Here is a 15,092-nt window from a genome sequence, read left to right as displayed (position 1 = left end):
CGGCCGGCCCACGGCCTAGCCTGGCCGGCCCCCTGCTGGTCCGACCGGCCGGCCCCTCCGGCGACCGCCCCCTGCCGCTCCGGTGGTCGTCCCCTGCCCCGACCGGCCGCCCCCTGCTCCGGTGGTCGCCCCCTCATCCGTAGGTAAGATTATTTTTACCTTTTTTGTGTAGTAATGTTGTAGATGAATGCATATATATATGTATATTAATAGATGATTAGATAGATGAATGAAATGAAAGAGAGTATAAATCTGAAAAAAATTAAGTGCACAATGTGAGATAGATAGATGAGATGAATGGATATTTGTGTAGTTTTACTATGTTTTTAGATACGTACTCAATATTATAGATATATGTATTGTGAAGATGAGATGAGAGGGAAGAGTAATTTTTTGTGAAGATAGATAGACGAAAGTTAAAATTTGGATATGATGAGTGGTTACTTCATCAAGTTGGTCTTGCTAAAACAAGTTTGTGATATGATGTGATGTGTGATGATGCTTTATATGTGATGCGATGACCTAATTTTTTTCATTTGGTGGAATTTAGAGGATTTCTGGTGTTGCCTCCGGTGGAGTGATCATTGACGTTGGAGCTCTTGGTCTTTGATTGTCCCTTCACTGATCGACTACATCATCTACATCCGAGGGTGAGCTACAAATCCACCACCTCATACGTTCTTTTAATCATGTCACTAGATTAAATTTTCACATCAAGTCGCGTAACCTAGGTCTCCCGTCCGAAAGGGTTGCATCGATAAATATGCATTCAATTGCATATTTATCACCGCAGCTCTTTCGGATTGTCCAGCGCTTTCCACGGATAGCCCGAGGATGTGTAGATTGGGTACGTTGTTCATGCTCTACCCCGTTCCGAGACAGGATTTCGGTGGCACCTCCCTGTTGTTCACCGGATGCACATTCTCTCGGCATTTTGTTGAGACGTGTATTTGGAGAACAGCGGGGAGGTGCTGCCGGAATTTTGTCTCGGAGTGGGGTAGAGCATGGACAACGTACTCAATCTACACATTCTCGGGTGGGATTAGGACCCATCTTTACCTATTAGAGATGTAGGTGGATTAAATGTCGTTTCTCGTCAACCTTGTAAAAAATAAAATATTGATGTGAGTAATTTAAATGAATCCTTAATTTTGTTGTGTGGCTTCCAATAAAGCAGAGATGGCAGATAATCAGTTGATGTATAGTGGGTTTTTCCGTCGGAATCAAGTAACAACAGAGTGGGTCGAGAAAACTGATGTGTTTTTGAAAGAGATATTCCGTAGTCCAATGAGGATGGTGCCAGAATGCCCGTGTGCCAGATGTAAGAGACGTATCCGCAGAGATAAGAGTGAGATAACTAAGCACCTTCGCACGCATGGATTTATGCCCAACTTTAATATGCCGATAAACTTTGCCCAGTAGGACCGTGGTAGAGAGGATGTGATACGACAACGCGTCGCTGGTTATGAGGATGATGGGGTTAGAGACATGCTAGATGATGTCTTTGCTGCACAGCCGACACCTCCATCACATTAAGCGAATGAACCGGAGGAACCGGAGGAAACCGCAAAGGCCTTCCTGGAAATCTTGGCCTCGTCAAAGAAACCTCTCTATGAGGGTGCCAAGCTGTTTGTCCTGGATGCCATCTCGCAACTGATGGCAGTCAAGGCTGAGTATGGCTGTAGCCGAGGTTGCTTCGAAGCATTTCTGGGAGTATGGGCTAATAGCCTGCCTGAGGGCCATGAACTACCGAAAACCATGTACGCTACGAAGAAAATCATGAAGGCGCTCTCCATGGACTATGAGAAAATACGTGTTTGTCCAAAGAATTGCCTTTTGTTTAGGCATGAGTATGCGGATGACAAGTATTGTAGGAAGTGCGGTTCCTCTCGGTATATTGAGGTGGTCGATAAGCATGGTCAGAAGTAGCAGCTAAAAATCCCTGTGAAGGTTCTTCGGTATCTTGATTTTATAAAAAGACTGCAGCGCCTTTTCATAAAGCCTAATAATGTCCAAAACAGTACATAATATAGCATGGAGCAATCAAAAATTATAGATACGTTGGAGACGTATCAAGCATCCCCAAGCTTAATTCATGCTCGTCCTCGAGTAGGTAAATGATAAAAACAGAATTTTTGATGCGGAGTGCTACTTGGCATAATTTTAATGTAATTCTTCTTAATTGTGGTATAAATATTCAGATCCAAAAGATTCAAGACAAAAGTTCATATTGACATAGAAAATAATAATACTTCAAGCATACTAACAAAGCAATTATGTCTTCTCAAAATAACATGGCTAAAGAAAGTTATCCCTACAAAATCATATAGTCTGGCTATGCTCTATCTTCACCATACAAAATATTTAAATCATGCACAACCCCGATGACAAGCCTAGCAATTGTTTCATACTTTTGACATTCTCAAAACTTTTTCAATCTTCACGCAATACATGAGTGTGAGCCATGCATATAGCACTACAGGTGGAATAGAGTGGTGGTTGTGGAGAAGACAAAAACGGAGAAGATAGTCTCACATCAACTAGGCATATCAACGGGCTATGGAGATGCCCATCAATACATATCAATGTGAGTGAGTAGGGATTGCCATGCAACAGATGCACTAGAGCTATAAGTATATGAAAGCTCAAAAAGAAACTAAGTGCGTGTGCATCCAACTTGCTTGCTCATGAAGACCTAGGGTAATTTGAGGAAGCCCATCATTGGAATATACAAGCCAAGTTCTATAATGAAAGATTCCCACTAGTATATGAAAGTGATAACATCAAAGACTCTCTACTATGAAGATCATGGTGCTACTTTGAAGCACAAGTGTGGTAAAAGGATAGTAACATTGTCCCTTCTCTCTTTTTCTCTCATTTTTGTACAAGAATGGAGGCCTTACTATGGAGTCAAGCTACCCATATACTGCAGCTGACGGCAAGTGCAAGGCTGGATCCAACAGTGCCGCAACCATCACCGGCTTTGAGGATGTGCCTGCCAATAACGAGGGTGCCCTTATGAAGGCGGTGGCAAACCAACCAGTGTCTGTAGCTGTGGACGGAGGAGACATGACGTTCCAATTCTACTCTGGTGGGGTGATGACTGGGTCCTGCGGCACTGACTTGGACCATGGAATTGCAGCCATTGGATATGGAAAGACTAGTGATGGCACGAGCTATTGGTTGATGAAGAATTCATGGGGCACAACTTGGGGCGAAGATGGGTACTTGAGAATGGAGAAAGACATTGCAGACAAGAAGGGCATGTGTGGTCTTGCCATGGAGCCTTCTTACCCAACAAAATAGGAAGATAGCCAAATGCGACCTAATCATGCATATGCACAGTTCTCAAACAACTAAGGTCCCCATATCCTATGTATAGTTCATATGTGCCCTTAAATTGTGTATGAAGATGTATCTTATGTACATACATTGCTATACTTTGTAAAGTAATACTATGTATGATATATTGTATGAGAAAATTGGATTAAGAATTATGATATATATTCCATGAAGCTTTCAGATGTCTAAAACATTTGACTATGTTAAGAGTAAACTCAAAAGGTTATTTCCGTATATATGGTTTTTATATAGTGTCATTTGGTATTTATAGGAATGTGTCATTGGACAATGCCCGAGTGTTACTAAATCTTACAAAAGGGAATAAATGGAGTATATGTTGGGGAAAAGAAATTTTGTCATTGGTGCACTATGTATTTCTCAACCGTGATATTTTTTAGTGTATTATCTCATGTCAAGTTACTGTATGAGCGTGTTCTCTACATCTTACACAACAAGATAAAATCCTAACTCTCCACGACCATAGATCAACAGGAGTATGAGTTATAGTCAATTCAGCTATCGCCATAAACCCGATTCTTATAAAGGCGACCTATACAAGGAGCTTTAACTTCGTACCCGACTTATGATGAGATTCTATTCTATAGTAAAGAGGAAGAATACTCCTCTATCAACACATGTACGTTGAATCAGCCAATCATTGATGAATTAAACAGTTTCACTACAAACAATCCTGGATAACTGGATCTAAATTGAACTCCATAAATACTTGGATGCAACATTTTCGTATCTGAACTCCCTCCTTCATGCATTGCCACATTTGCCTTCTTCATCCACTTTGCAACATTTGTACGACACTTCTCATTTTTTTCTCCTCATATATCAACATCAAGATGCAGCTCTCCACCCCCCCCTTCCTCAATGCATGGGCCACATCCGCATGTTGATCTCACATGCGCTCTCCACAGACATTGATGTGATTGGCTGGTTGGTGGACCGTGGCATTGCGACCATTGGCATGCTATCAACCATTACTTCTGTCGCTAAATTTCATCCACAGCGCATCATGGAACAACATGCAAGTTAAAAGTGCAATATAAAACCCCTCATAAAATTTATATTTGTAGCAAAAAAATACAAAATCTCTCATATGATGCCTATGGTCATATGCGCCAGCGCCAACACCCCAAGTGGTGGACACCAAGGCATGATTATCCCTTCTTCCATCGGTCACGGAATTATTCAGATACTAGCACAATGCCCCGGGGCTTAAGAGATTGTCCACAGATGTCATTGTCTTGTGGCTGTTATGTGATTCGTGATTAAAAAGACAGAGAAAATATAGCGAAAGCTCATCCATCATTCGTTGGATAATCTTAAGCGGTCATAGTGCATATTTTGCAAGATAAATAGTGTATAACATTTTGAATTGCAATTATAAGCACATAGAAAAAGATCTTTATTTATTTATTTGTATGGTCCCATATGTGGATAGAAAATATAACGAAAGCTCATTACTGGTCTCACATGTGGATAGAAATGCATTTATTTATTAGACTCACATATGAATTCATCGCCAGATACAACATTTATAACTTCCTAGAAAAGATCTTTTGTGCCTCACTAGACATCACAACCGAGAGAAAAGGCTTTGCCAGAATTGCAGAGCCCATTTCCAAGCTCGGCAAGGTCGCCGGCATCAAGGTTGTAGACCGTCCATAGGCGCTGTTGTCGAGGAAGAAGGCCGGCACCATCGGGCAATGGTCTTGGTGCACCATCTTGACACCATGTAGTTGGCCTCCTGTGGTTCAAGGTCGCAAAAGGAGTTGACAAGAATGTATCATGTGGCGCGACAAGGATGGGGCGGAGCAGTGGAGGTCTTGGTACGCCAGGTGCCAGCCTAACTAGAGCATTGGGTTCGTGTGCCTACTGTCTGATAGACTCGTGCATCTCCCAGATGACGACCAACCCGTTCAGGTGCTCGTGTACGACTCATAGAAGCAAAAGTTGAAAACAAACCTTGATCTTGTAGAAGAAATCTAAATCGACCCTGAACTTTCACTCCCGGAAATCAACACATCGAACTATCCGGTCCCGGTATATTTTGAACCTTGAGAGAGTTTCCAAACAGGGATTGTCGACATGGCATCTTGAATCCCGGAATTGCTGACTGCGGTCGCAACTGGGCCGGCCCAATAGACGTGTTTTTTTCGTAACATGTTTGTTCATATTCCTCTAGAGTTTCATATATGAACGCTCATGTCCGTTCTTATATACGACGTGCGATATATAATAACTAGCAGCCTTCAGGGCGATTGGCTAGGTGCGATCAAGCTCACTGATGGCTGCTACTATTTTTTGTCTCTCCTATAAAAGGGATTGTGTGCATCGATATTCTCATTGATCGTGCACTAGGCACATATATAGGTACAAGGGGTGCGACGCTACCTCTTTTAGCACTGTGTTCATTTTCCCCGAAGAAGAAGGGATAATGCAGCAAAGTAGCGTAAGTATTTCCCTCAGTTTTTGAGAACCAAGGTATCAATCCAGTAGGAGGCTACGCGCGAGTCCCTCGCACCTGCACAAAACAAATAAATCCTCGCAACCAATGCAAATAGGGGTTGTCAATCCCTATAGGGCCACTTACGAGAGTGAGATCCGATAGATATGATAAGATAATATTTTTGGTATTTTTATGATAAAGATGCAAAGTAAAATAAAGGCAAAGTAAATAACTAAGTAGTAAGAGATTGATATGATAATGATAGACCCGAGGGCCATAGATTTCACTAGTGGCTTCTCTCGAGAACATAAGTATTCTACGATGGGTGAACAAATTATTTTTGAGCAATTGACAGAATTGAGCATAGTTATGAAAATATCTAGGTATGATCATGTATATAGGCATCACGTCCGAGACAAGTAGACCGACTCCTGCCTGCATCTACTACTATTACTCCACTCATCAACCGCTATCCAGCATGCATCTAGAGTATTAAGTAAAAAATAGAGTAATGCCTTAAGCAAGGTGACATGATGTAGAGGGATAAACTCATGCAATATGAAGAAAACCCCATCTTGTTATCCTCGATGGCAACAATACAATACGTGCCTTGCTGCCCTTACTGTCACGGGGAAAGGACACCGCAAGATTGAACCCAAAGCTAAGCACTTCTCCCATTGCAAGAAAGATCAATCTAGTAGGCCAAACCAAACTGATAATTCGAAGAGACTTGCAAAGATAACCAATCATACATAAAAGAGTTCAGATAAGATTCAAATATTATTCATAGATAGAATTGATCATAAACCCACAATTCATCGGTCTCAACAAACACACCGCAAAAATAAGATTACATCGAATATATCTCCACAAGAGAGGGGGAGAACATTGTATTGAGATCCAAAAAGAGAGAAGAAGACATCTAGCTACTAACTATGGACCCGTAGGTCTGAAGTAAACTACTCACACTTCATCGGAGAGGCTATGGTGTTGATGTAGAAGCCCTCCGTGATCGATGCCCCCTACGGCGGAGCTCTGGAATAGGCCCCAAGATGGGATCTCGTGGATACAGAAAGTTACGGCGGTGGAATAAGGGTTTTGGCTCTGTATCTGATCGTTTGGGGGTACGTGGATATATATATATATATATATATATATATGAGGAAGAAGTATGTCGGTGGAGCAACAGGGGGCCCACGAGGGTGGGGGCGCGCCTGGTAGGGTAGGGCGCTCCCCCCTACCTCGTGGCCTCCTGTTACTTGCCTTGACGTAGGGTCCAAGTCTCCTGAGTTTATTCGATGAGAAAATCACGTTCCCGAAGGTGTCATTCCGTTTGGACTCTGTTTGATATTCCTTTTCTTTGAAACCCTAAAACAGGCAAAAAAATAGCAATTCTGAGCTGGGCCTCCGGTTAATAGGTTAGTCCCGAAAATAATATAAAAGTGGATAATAAAGCCCAATAATGTCCAAAACAGTACATAATATAGCATGGAGCAATCAAAAATTATAGATACGTTGGAGACGTATCAAGCATCCCCAAGCTTAATTCCTGCTCGTCCTTGAGTAGGTAAATGATAAAAACAGAATTTTTGATGCGGAGTGCTACTTGGCATAATTTTAATGTAATTCTTCTTAATTGTGGTATGAATATTCAGATCCAAAAGATTCAAGACAAAAGTTCATATTGACATAGAAAATAATAATACTTCAAGCATACTAACAAAGCAATTATGTCTTCTCAAAATAACATGGCTAAAGAAAGTTATCCCTACAAAATCATATAGTCTGGCTATGCTCTATCTTCACCATACAAAATATTTAAATCATGCACAACCCCGATGACAAGCCTAGCAATTGTTTCATACTTTTGACATTCTCAAAACTTTTTCAATCTTCACGCAATACATGAGTGTGAGCCATGGATATAGCACTATAGGTGGAATAGAGTGGTGGTTGTGGAGAAGACAAAAACGGAGAAGATAGTCTCACATCAACTAGGCATATCAACGGGCTATGGAGATGCCCATCAATACATATCAATGTGAGTGAGTAGGGATTGCCATGCAACAGATGCACTAGAGCTATAAGTATATGAAAGCTCAAAAAGAAACTAAGTGCGTGTGCATCCAACTTGCTTGCTCATGAAGACCTAGGGTAATTTGAGGAAGCCCATCATTGGAATATACAAGCCAAGTTCTATAATGAAAGATTCCCACTAGTATATGAAAGTGATAACATCAAAGACTCTCTACTATGAAGATCATGGTGCTACTTTGAAGCACAAGTGTGGTAAAAGGATAGTAACATTGTCCCTTCTCTCTTTTTCTCTCATTTTTTTATTTGTGCCTTTTCTCTTTTTTGCATCCATGGATATTGAGGCCTGAGGGTCTCCAAGATGGGGCTCTCGGCGACGACAAAGTCGATGTCCCCGTCCTCCATGACTACGCTGCAGATGCCAAGCTCACGGAGGTGGTGGAAGGAGGTGCGCGGTAGTAACCTTGCCACGTCCTCGAACTTCCAGAGGCCGATGTAGAGGCAGCCGATGCTGGCGATGCCAAAGAGCACGGCCCGAAGGGGCACGTCGAGCGGCCACGGGCGGTTGACGAGGGCGAGCTCCTGGACGCCCTTGGTGGCCAGGAGCTGGAGCCAGCGCGCGAGCTGGGCCTGGTAGGCGCTCATGTGGCTGCTGGTGAGACGGGCGTAGGGGATGGGTCCCGTGTGCGCTTCGAGGATGGTGGAGATGGCGGTGACGATGGCCACCGAGTCGGCGGCGTGGGGGAAAAGCTGACGCCTTGGGGCGGAGGTGGGCGTTGTTCAAGATGATGTCCGTCGGAGGCGGGCAGGTCAGGGATGAGCTCGGTGTTGATGTTGCTGAGTAGCTCCTCCGTGGATCGGTCCACCTCACGCGGGTCACGGCCCCTGCCCCGCAGATCGGCCTCCGTCGCGGGGTCCACGTTGGTGAACGGCGGCTGCCGGGGACCAGCCATGGTCGGCGGTGAGGGTTTGGGTATTTGGGGGTGGAGAGTGAAGCGGAGAGTGGAGTGGGTCTGTGACCGAGGAGGCGGATGATGGGGGTGGGCCCTATTTTTGGCTTCATGTTTAGTTGGGCCGAACTCCGGCACAGGATGTCTGTGGGCCTATACTAAAAAAACATACATGAATTCGTATACAAGGTCTATTTAAAATACGACCGAAGTTAAAGCATCAAGGTTGATGAAGTCATCACCGGCACCTCACCCATCGACGGGGAAGCGTCAAGCCTGAGATTTGATCTTGCCATCAACCATTGTTGCAACCGTAGTCGTCGTCTTTATTCTGATGTCGCTCACTCATTCGGACGAGTGGTGCCCAACGGAACGAAAAGACGGAATGTGAGGATTCCATTCTTTGTTCTGAAGGAGCTCGAGCCTGCAGTGACATGGCTAGTGAGGCGGCTTGCCAGCTAGAATGGGCCAAGGAGATGGCTCGAAGCCAGGCCGACCCTGGTGTATGGTCGAAGGGGCGATGGCTCGAGGCCCAGGCCAGGAGGTGGGGCCATGATCTGGTATTTATGTTAGTATAGCCTAGCAAAAATATTAGGTAGCGAAAAAATAAAAGGAGGAAACCAAGCACAAGGGGCTGGAGATGGGCTAGGCCCAATTGCTGCTAGCGATAGGAGAAGCGTCGACACTCGCACGGCCGCACGCGTTAATCACTCCGAATATCTGAACGTTCACTGGTTTGTTTCATCTTGGACTCTCTGCCAATCGCTCGGCCACTGGGGATTCTTGTTCGTTGGCTAATTGTCGCTGTTGCGCACGGCACCCTGGTGTTGCGCCGCAGCCGTGTGCCCATGCCGGCGACCGGGCCATCAACCATCCGGCATCCGCTAGGCCGCGAGGTGCAACCATCAGCCATCTGCAGGTCATTGTCTCATTGGCAGATTGTTTTCGCTTCTGCATAATCCGTGAAACCACGAGCATGAGTTGATCTTGTCTTTAACAGCTACGTATTTATCCACCTAGTCTTTCGCTTCTTTTTGATCTTCTCTTTGTAGGGCTCTATGGATTTTGCGATTGAGATTTACAACCTTTCTAGAATAAAAATGTAATCATTATCAAGGGCATTCAGACGGTTCCTTCCCTCCAAAAGATTTCAACTTAGATCTTGAGGATCAAAGTGGCCACAAAACAAGGTTTCGGGTTTGCAGATGATATCAAGTAATATGTTGATTTCTCTGTTCAACAAATCTTTTATAATTAATAAAATTTCAACCACTGTCCTCATTATCTAGTGGGCTTGAAACATGGTTCTAATCCCTCATCAGAAGACAAAAAAAATGTTATAGAAAAGAACATGCATATGGAGGCACCAAATGTGTTGATGTTGGCCAAGGTAAGCATAGCTGCCTTATGCGATTTTCCCCCTATTATAAGAAGCATGTGCATCTTTTAGATAGCTACATATCGAGGTAAAAATAATAGTGGTATATGTAAATGTCCCAATAGGTATATATTAAGGAGCCCCAGCTTCTAGGTTGGCCCTAGGCCCCAAAAATCTCTGGACCGGCCCTGCTTGAAGCTCGCGAGGATGGTAGCGCCGGCTCTCTAGATGGTTCCAACGACTGCACTGGAGACATGGAAGAGCCATGGGACATTGCAAAAGTGTCAACTTTTGCTTGGTGGTGATAGTGTGTGGCGTCTCTAACAAAGTGGGTAGGGGGTAGACAAGGTGGTGGCTACACGGCTTGCTGGAGGCACTGGTTGGGAAGAAGGGTTTTTATTGTTGAAAGGCGACGAAGAAGTGTTGTAGGAGGTGGTGTTGGTTAGTAGAGAAAAGTGTCTCCAGAGAAGAAAAAAAAGGTATTAAAAGGGGGTTGGGAGAAAAATAATTTCTCATTTTGTTGAGATGAATGGGCAATTTTTGGGAATTAAATGGTTTTTATGGGTCTAAGTGCTCTAATCCAGATTAGTATTGTACTCTCCTAATTGTTTGATGTCTCCAATATTTTTATGCGTTTGATTATTTTTTATTTTGCTTGTTTCTTACTGTTTGATTTTTAAGTATTTCAACTTTTGGAGTCCTTCAATTATTTTTATTGTGGAAATGAAAAAAATTAGATTTACTGAAGTGTTATTTCTTGATTTCACTATCCTATTAAAATTTAAAAATCAGATATTAGGGAATTTATGTGAATAGACAGGAATACTAGGTTATATATGAGAAGATTAACCCGTGAGTTGGTACCAGTTGATTGGCTAGGTATGTCCCACTACCTAGTGACACCATTATAAATGCATTAGAGGGTAATGCACGATTTGCCACGACATTCTTTGCTTTTAAATAAATTATATTTTTCTGTTATTGGTTTTTATAGCAATTCACATTTCGTATATACCGCGAAGTTGGTTGAGCGACCACAGACCCCTGTTGCGCTATAGGGTAAGCCATGTAGACTGGTCCTTCATTACTAGGAAAAGGCCTACTAATGGCGCACTGGTTTTGCCTACTAATGGCGCATTACCAGTGCGCCATTAGTAGCACGCCATTAGTATATCTTACTACAGGTGCGCCATTAGTATCTGGTATACTAATGGCGCACCAACTAGTGCGCCATTAGTATGTAACAGCATGCGCCATTAGTGTGCCTCCCGGGGGGGCATACGTAAGCATGGCTTTGTCATACTAATGGCGCATTCTCTGTTGATGCGCCATTAGTATCCTTTGGCATACTAATGGCGCACCTGGTGATGATGCGCCATTAGTATGAATATTTGGTTTTTTTTCCTTTTCTGATTTTTGCGCAGGTTACAAAATATATTATTAGACAGAATATAAAATATATTATTAGACAGAATATAGACAGCAGCACACAGCAACATCAGATTCATCGAATACAATAGAAGATTAGTCTCTGAATACAATTCATAATATTAGTCTCCGAATTCAAAAGACCGAACAAAGATAAAACATTACTACTCTCAAGACCGCGAGTATCGAGTTTGTCGGAAGTAATACTAATCCTAACAAGTCCTACTAATCATCATCATACAACTTCTACTCGTTATTCATAACAAGTCATACGATCATCATCTTGATAGTCTTCGAACCAACCCTACTTAATTGTTCTTAGCACATGATCATCAGTATTAGGCAGGACCTAAATACCCTATTTAAGCTAAAATAGCATAAAACAATATAGACCCTGACTCTCCATTATGGAGAATGGAGAACATCCTGTCTCCAATTCTTGCGCTTCGCTTCCTTTTGCTTTCAAGAAGCTCCTTACGACTGTCCATACATTTTTCCCATCCTTTGATTTTCATGTCTCCGCTTCTTTTAGAAATCTCGTATGGACAGTTGAGATTCGTAGGACGACCTAGCTGTATGTTCAAAACATTAACACTACCTTTCAGATACATCATATGAGGCACACAATTCTCTGGGATTATCTGTTGAAAAACATAGTAATAACTTCATAGTTAGCAATGATGTACTAGTTTTACAAGTATGCAAAAGATGCACGGATGTCGTAATAGTAAAAATCTTACCAGGGTATCTCCATGGTAGTTACCGTAGTTGAACACATGCACTAGTGGCACGTATTTACCATAATGTTGAGGAGTTTGATTGTAGATATTGTAATTCTCAATGTCAGTACAAAATCCGACCTAATGATTTTTCTCCTTGTAAGTTGTTAATTCGGAGCCATCGGTGTACTGGGTTTTGTCTACCATCTCCCGCACATTATTTGAACAATAAAAATAAGCTGTCAATGGAAATAAGCTGTCCACTATTTTGAAATAAACAGTATAAATTAGCTAATAACTATGTTTGAGAAACTCACGTAGCGGTAGAACTGGAGGCGTATCAACAAGGACCCAAATGTCCATATTTTCTTGGTTGATGTTAGGATTACCAAGATCCATGGTGATAAGCATACCCTCATCAAAACCATACATCTTGCAAAATGCTTCCCAATTTTTGCAACCAAAATGGGTTACGCTCTCAGAATTATATAGATTTACTTCAAAGTCAACATCGTGATGAGTCCTTAGGTGAATTTTCTTTGTTTCAGAAATTTCATGGTCTTCAAAATCCATCCTCTCCAAGACATAGCGTCTTGCATGGAATGGGATAAGCTATACTTGAATTGTAAAAGATGAAAATTACACGTTGAAATAGTTGAAGTCATGCTTAATTATGAAAATAACACTTGTCGTCATTGTGTACCGTTTCAACTTTGAAGGTCTCCTCGAGCTTAATGTTGAAGCGCCGATCATCGTCTAGGTGAGGCATGTCGCATAGACCTTGATCGTCGTGGCACCAGTCGCACTCCGCCGGGAGACTTTCGTCGTCCGATGATGATGACGACATATCCTGGGACAACTCCCAGAATTGCTTGCCGCCCGAACCACCGGCCTCATCGTTGTGGGCCATGTTTCGCTCTAAATAGGAAAAAAAAATTGGTCAAAAAGTTGGTTATTGTCAAGGAACAAGATCATGGTCTCATCATTTAGGGTTTGTCGACACCGAGGCACCCTAAAAGCCTAAGCTTTCATCACTTAGGGTTTGTCGACACCGAGGCACCCTAAAAGCCTAAGCGTACATCATTTAGGTTCTCATCGACACCGAGGCATCCGGGGCAGCCAAGTTAAGTTTTCATCATTTAGGGTTTATCGATGCCGAGGCACCCTAGGTTGGGCCTAATCACTTGGCTCTATTGCCACCTATTATTCAATACAGCAAGAATAAAGGGGCAGTTGCTCCTACTTAATTAAGTACTAAGATACCCCGGGCCATGCATTAGTAGCAAGTACCCCATATGTCCGATTTTTAGCAAAGTCATGCTAAAATTCACGGAAAATTTTAGCATGACCTTTGCTAAAAATAGGACATATGGAGTACCCGAATTTGCCAGAACGGAAGTTAATCGACATTCCGGCAAACTCAAGGGCCTCGCGGGGTACCTGCAAAATCATCACGACACGAAGGGCCTCTCAAGGGCCTCAAGCAGCAGCGGCCCTTCACGAGCGAACTCAATGAGTGTGAACCAACAGAGTGTGGGTCACCACATGCTTGCAAGTAATTTTTCTATAACTAAGGCACAATATGCTTGCAAGTAAATCACAATATGCTTGCAAGTAATTTTTCTATAACAGTCTTGCCCCTATTTGAAGGACAAGCAAATAGATACAATGTGTAGCTTTGGCACAATCCTAAGGCACAATCCTCTGACTAATTCATCACTGTAGGCCGGCATGAAACACACTCCTCCAAAAAAGCCTAAAATTCCACTATTATTAAATGTAAAAAAGCCTAAAATCCACTAGTATTGCCTCTAAGAAAGCCTTAAAAGTCCACTATTATTGACAATCAAAATATGATCTGAACTGTGAGGAGTTAACTGAAAAATGAGTGTTAACTGAAATTTTTGGTTCTAATTTGAAAACCCAAAATTTCATCAACACATTAATTATAATTTGTTTGTGCAAATACTTCTCTCAGGCAGCCACACACATCTTTCTTCATCCAATTTTTTCCTATAGCATCATTGAACATCTGAAACTTACCAGCTCAACTTGAGAAAAAAATGGATAGGCAGGGACATTTGTGCTTTTTGCCATCTAATCTAATCTACCTCTGCTTGATTAACTATTGTTTTGGTTTTCACTTTGTGCTAGCCCATTAGATTAGTTGGTAAAGTACATGCTTCATCTTACATTCCCTACCTGTGTGTACATGCATTTGCAGGCTTTCAGGCCCTGACTAATTAACTACATTGCTGATCAGAGACCCTGCTGTTTACTGGGAGGTGGCAATACTACTGTGCTAGTGTGCTAGTACTGGTTTTTATTCTTTGGAACCTTCTACTTATGAAGCTCTCTCAAGTAAAGATTTTCAACTAGTACATTTTTGTATGGTGCAAAAGTCCAGCAGCACTAGAACTGAATTGATTGATCTATACATGTTGTAGGAGGAGCTATATCATTTTCTCCATGGGGAAGGAGGAGAGGGAGGAAGGAGGAAGGAGGAGAGGTACCTGGGCGGCGCGGCCGGTCATCGGAGGGGTTGGGGTCAGGGTTGGGGTTGCCGGCGGCAGCGTCGAAGGGATGGCTCGATTGGTCATCGGGGAGGCCTCCTGGGCGCCTCGGTTGGTCGTGGGGAGGCCGGCGGTCGCGGTTGTCGTCCTGCACCCCGTGCCCGGACTGAGGTAGAGGCGGCGCAGGGCAGGGGCCGATGCGGGAAGGCTGTCGGTGACGGCGAGGTCGCGGAGGCGTCGGCTATGGAGGAGCTGCAGTGGTGGGGG

At 43.1% G+C, this 15,092-nt stretch overlaps 1 pseudogene; it reads right to left on the bottom strand.

Annotated features, from left to right (window-relative positions):
- Positions 1-8,790, bottom strand: part of LOC123191397 (uncharacterized) — a 59,140-nt pseudogene extending 50,350 nt beyond the window's left edge.
- Between the last annotated feature and the right edge of the window lie 6,302 nt (positions 8,791-15,092).

The sequence above is a fragment of the Triticum aestivum genome, chromosome 2A (assembly GCF_018294505.1).
Source record: "Triticum aestivum cultivar Chinese Spring chromosome 2A, IWGSC CS RefSeq v2.1, whole genome shotgun sequence".
Taxonomy (NCBI): domain Eukaryota; kingdom Viridiplantae; phylum Streptophyta; class Magnoliopsida; order Poales; family Poaceae; genus Triticum; species Triticum aestivum.
This window is presented reverse-complemented; position numbering and strand designations above follow the sequence as displayed.